Genomic DNA, 6,000 nt, shown 5'->3' with positions numbered 1-6,000 from the left:
AACAGTGTTCTTACTCAGCAAGAAACCAGTGCAGGTCAGATTCCTTTCCTTCATTCCACTCTCTCCACCTTAAAAGTGTGGGATAATTAGACCCTCATAAAAGTGTCATAAGGCAAACACCACCTTTGTGACAGTTTTACTGATGAGGAAACCAGGCTCAGTTAACTGCCTTGCTCTAAGTAGGGGTGGCATGGAGCTGCACCTACCTTTACTCAAAGTCTGGGCTAACAAAACTATCTCCTAGTAGCCTGCTGTTATTAGAAAGATTAGGGGTCCAGGATTAGCTGGTAGTGACGAGAGGCTCTACTGAACTGCTGATCCTTTATGTTTCCTGAGTTTGAATGGTACGTGAGCTGGAGTCTACCCTGACCCCAGGATGAGGGTGTAAAGCCACACATGATCCGCTTCATTTTTTTTTTAAATTCAAATCAGGAACATGTTTAACTCCATAAAAGGAGTCTATTAAACTATGGGTGTAATTGTTTCAGTTAAACAATTCTCTTACATTAAAGTTTTAGTGTATTTTGTGGGGGATATTGGTTTTTAGAGGCTGGGGAGATGACGGAAGTGCATTTCTAATGGAAACCTTGTAAACATGCAACAACCATGAAACTAGTATTTATTTCAGGCTCAGAGCATAGCACACTCTCTAGGTTCTATTTCTATTTTGAGATGAGCATCAGACATCAAGGTTGGGAGGTGTGTTGTGGCCAGTGCCCTGACCTCAATAACAGGCAACAAGAGAAAATGTGATTTCAAACAAAAGGAAGAAGCGAAGAGAGTGGCTGAAGGAAGATTTGGCAGGCCGAGGCAAGGCCCTCTCAGAAAGTTGGAAAACGACCTTTATGCTACATAGAGTCCCATGAGATGTGAGTCTTTTGGAAAAGCAAAAGAAGTCACACTCGGAGAGTCTGCAGTGTCTTCTGCATGTTTTATGGGGAGGATTGTTACTTGTGTCAGTGGTTCCTATTTTTTCTATTAAATGTTACTGTTTAACAGAATAGCCTTCTGGTGAGGACTTAACCAACAGAAGTTAAATTTAACGAGGTTCTAAACAGTCAGGAGTCAAGTGTAGGCGAGGAGGCAGAAAGTCACACACTCAACTGTGACTGAACAAATAAGGAACCCAGAACCATATATCGTAATTATAGGTTTTAAAATCCCTTATCTTGCCATTTACTTCAAAGACACGGGATTCTTAGTGTTGAATGCCCTCTGTATTTCTCATTTCTTTGGTTATTCCTTATGCATTCGCCCTGCAGAAGCAATGTCCAACTCACAAACCTCATTTATCCCTAAAGACAATCCGTAAACAGGTTGTTGGGAATTAAAAGTACATTTTGCATAGAAAGTTGAAATGTTAGACCCAACTGATACTCAGTATAGCAAAATTCACACCTATAGCAACACCTAATTATTTCTATAGGGGAATGAGCTCCTCATTCTAAGTCTATGCTGCATCTTTACTTAATTTCACTAGACTCTTGGGCTGGGAATCGTGATGGATGAGAAAGAAGATGTGTTGGTGGGAAAGCCTCAGTGGAATTGAAGACTTGCATTGGAGAGAAGATGCTTGGTAGGAGGCCTTGCATCCAGGCTGCCTCTGCGAGGAGTGTGGAATTTAAGGAGGGAATTTATTGAATGAATAGAGGAACATTTTGTTTATATTCTACTTTGGTTCCCAGCATTCCTTCCCCCTGGTTTATTTGATTTCCATTTCTTCGGTTTCTTTTTTTCCCCCCAGCTCTGGGTCTGTGTAGCCTCTCTCTCTTCCTACTGTAACCAGACTCCCCATCTCCCTACCTACGGGAGCTGATCTTTGATGAGAACTGGGTGGTTTTGGAAATCTTGCTAATGAGGCTGCAGTGCATCAGATCCCCAGTCCCAGCCCTGTTACCTGGCTCACAGCCTCTCTGCCCTGAGTCTGGGACCTGAGAGAGTTAGCATGTGACCGTTTTCCAGAATTCTGAACAAGCTGCCAAGAGTGGGCCTCTCCGACAGAACCTGGCACTTGAAAACTCTAGAGCTTTGCTTGCATGCAGAACAGATTTTCAGTGAGCAATACTTAAATTGAAAATTGGTGGGTAAGGAGCCCTGCCACCAGGCCACGGCATCGTGTTGGAGCCCGTAGGGAAAACTCCAGAAAGATCTTTGCAGGCATTTATTATTATTATTATTATTATTATTATTATTATTATTATTATTATTATTATTTTGCCTTCACTAACTCCTCAACCCTCACAACTGTATTTTGCTGTTCTTAGCATCCCTCACCCGGGGATTCCATTCAGTTGAAGCCTGGCAGATTGTTTCATAGTGACCCTATGGAAGAGACATCCCACTACAGAAGTAACCCTGCTGGGGAATTCATCTATACTAGTTTTCAAATTTCAATAATTACCATATGAGTAGGTGATTCTTTGTTTGAAAAGAAAAGTTAAATTTAAAGTACCCCTGGTTTTCATTTTTCCTTTGTTTTGCTTGTTTTAGTTATGGTCGGAGTGTAAAAAGCACTTTAAATAAATAGAGGCCATCTGTCATCCCGATGAACATATTCTACATCCAAAGCCGGGACTTGTGACCTTACAATACAGGAATGCTATGGAGATGATAGGGTACTTAAGAAATGGATGTTTGATATATATATATATATATATATATATATATATATATATATATTCTATATTCTCATTTCTATATTATTTCTATATTCTCATGGAAACAAGCTCTCTGGATGATGTCGCCATATCTGAATTCCCACTCTTAGGAACTTTTCCCAGTTCGAACACAGCAAAGCTTTATTGCTCATTCAGTCCTGAGGATGAACTGATTTCATATCCCTTGAGTTGTAATATCCATGTCAAACAGGATGAAAGAAATGACTGTCAACCTGGGGAACATTCAAAATCCACAGGCGTTCCTGGTCCCACCAATCCACATCTCACTTAGGAGGCTGAGGTCGGGGAGCTGCATTCTAAGCTCTTCAAGTGACCCTGACACCTGATTAAAATCGCATAGCCACTGCTGAGACTAGAGCCTGTCTGGAGCAGGCAAGCAGTGTGGGTTGCTGGCAGCAGAGTCCTAAGGCTAAATGTGTGGACAGGCCTGGGTGGGATTTGGCCATAGAACTTATTTTGAAGTAGGGCCTTGTTTTAAAGTTGATGCTGTCTTTCTGGAGGGGTTACAGCCAGTCTGGGCTATTCACCTGAAGGATAATGGTTTCCTACTTAGTGGTTTACCTGAGGTATGGCAGATTAGGTTCTTCGTTGTGGAGAGCAGCTGGGGATGGAGGTTAACATGAGCATAAGAGTGTAGACTCATTGGGGCTCAGCAGCCCACAGCTTTGGAACCTTTTGTCACATCCCCTCCCACTGCTTGTTCTACTTGACCTCCTCAATGCTCCTCCCCCCAAGCCTTCCTTTTCTTTTCTCTTTTTTCTTTTCTTTCCTCTTCTCTTCTTTTTTCTATTCTTCTTCAACTTTTATTAATTCTTTGTGAGATTCACATCATGTACCCCAGCCACACCCATCCTCCCATCTCCTCATATCCACCCTCTGCCCTTGTAATCTCCCGAAGAGAAAATCAAAAACAAGCAAACAAACAAAGCATAGAAAACCTCTCATCGTGGAAGCTGTAGCATGTCACAGTGTGTCCATAGTCTAGCCCTCTGTCCACACATCTTCACTTGGTCTGCTTTGAGATGTCTGGCTTCTGTGACATTATCAATACTGGATTCTCACTGGGACTCCTCCCAGTTATCCTGTTGTTGGCCTGTGTCTTGGAGATCCTGCAGTTTTGGATGACAGGGCCAGCCCTTTCACACACTCCAATAGCTCACAGATGATGTAGAGTTTTGGTGTGGGCCCACTCAAAGTTCTGAATCTAGGCCTGGGTAGTAGTTGAGCTGGTAAGCCTGCCAGCTCTCCTACATTCGTACCACCAGTGCAAGCAATCCAGCACTGCTTCAGCTGGGCTGCTCATGGAGGCCATTGGCAGGAGGCAGGGTCAGCTCTCCTGCTTGCATCAATGCCTCTGAAACCAGCTTCACTGTGCTACTCAGTTGAGGTGCTGGGGGTCCGCTTTCCCAAGTGCTGCACCCTGCGAAGGGCTGGGACAGCTCTTCTGCTCTTTCCCCCTCAGGGTGGTTCATAGCTGCCTTTGCCGTCAGGACCAGCTCCACGGTGTTGCCCAGACAAGGTGTAAGGCCTTCTGTCCCGATGGTGGGAGAAAGTGTTGACAAAAATATTTGCATAATCTTCCTGGTAACGCTGTTCTGAATCTGCTTCTCCCTTCCTTTCCTCTACACTGCATAGTAAAACCAAGAGTGACAATCAGGTCTTCATGGTCAGTGTGCTTTGGTGAGGTCGTTCAGGCTGGGTGTAGATAGAGAAAATAAATCATGATTTAAAGCAAGTGTGTATTCTTATGTGACATGAGCTTTTGTGTCTGTCTGTCTGTGTGTGGGGGTGTGTTTGTGTGTATGCAGGCCTGTGCGTGTGTGCGTACGTGCATGTGTGTGTGTGTGTGTGTGTGTGTGTGCGCGCGCGCACGTGTGTGCGTGCATTGAGACCAGAGATACTATCTACCTTGTACTCTGAGGCAGGATCTCTGCTGGCCCGGAACTCACCAAGTAGGCTAGGCTGACTGGCCAACAAGTCCCAGGGGTCTGCCTGTCTCTACCTTCCCAATGACAGGATTATCAAGATGAATTGTCATGCCATCAAACTTAGGTCTGTCTGCACACAAGACAAGCACTTTATTAACAGAGCAATCTGTCTAATACCAAAGAAAAACGTTTGAAGCTTCTGAAGGAAGGTTTGTATTTGAGGGTGTGTTTTTCCAAAAAGTACTTTTTCCAACTACACCCCAACTTCATGCTCAGGAGAAAGATAATTATAAACCCTTGTTAAAATAAGATCCCGCCCTCCTGAGGATAATCGTAGATGGGTATGATTTTGTTTTTTTTTTTTTTTTTCTTTTTTGCCACAGCTGCCGGGTGGAGGGTGATCTTAAAACTGGCAGTGTGCTCTCTCTTCCATGTCTGTCATAGCTGTCACTCCACTGCCTCTGCCTAAAGTCCTCCATCTTTTCCTTTGACTTCTTTCAGAAACATTCTCCTGGGGGTCAGGAGAGAGACTCCAGCCCTTGAAGGAGAGTTGTGCCACAGGAGTCATGTGTTTTACCATCTAGTAGGGGTTATGCCCCACAGTAGGTAGTTTAAAATGGTGGTCTAATAAATAGTAATGAGCATTCTGCATCCTGGCTTTCCTTGAATGAGATTGATTCAGTTTCCATGTTATTACTGTTAAGATTGTCTCCTTATCCCAGAGATGACTTCTAGGAGCTGCTCATGTCCCTGATGCCAGGTCTGGTGCTTCCCTATGGGTGGGATGGAGTTATTTTCACATGGCCTGGTGAGCCATTGTGGTCTATCATTGTGGATGAAAGGTATACTGTAGTGAGAATTTTGGTTTCTTTAAAAACCACAGAAATAGGAACATGGTTTCATGGGCTACTGCAGCTTGTTCAGGGCAGCTGACTATGATTTGCCTCGTGCTCTAGCAGGGAAGTAATTTTGCCAGCTGAAGATAGATTCTGCAATTGTGGGACATTTGGAATTCTGCAGACTTTTCAGAGAATATATACATGCTAGAGCCCCCTCTGGTTGGCCGGTTGGTGGTTGGATGCTGTTGGTTGTGGTTTGTCAAGTAGCTGTGAGCAAAGAGATGAAAAGAAGAAATTAGATATCCTGATGGCAAAGATCAAACTTGCCCTGAGAAACTCAGTGCCCCAGTCAGCAGGAAGCAGTCTAAGGATTTCCTCACTCTCTTTCCCCTCTACCTTTTTTTCCTCTTGTACCTCGTGTTAGGGGGTTGAAAGGGTGGAGAAAAGTGGAAGAAAAAAAGAACTCACAAAGTAGCTAAAAGTCAGGCTACAGCGTATCTGCTTTTATTTGCAAGTTCTTTTCCCACCACCAGCAAGCTAAGACTTGCAAAATGT

The sequence above is a fragment of the Arvicanthis niloticus genome, chromosome 23 (assembly GCF_011762505.2).
Source record: "Arvicanthis niloticus isolate mArvNil1 chromosome 23, mArvNil1.pat.X, whole genome shotgun sequence".
Taxonomy (NCBI): Eukaryota; Metazoa; Chordata; class Mammalia; order Rodentia; family Muridae; genus Arvicanthis; species Arvicanthis niloticus.
This window is presented reverse-complemented; position numbering follows the sequence as displayed.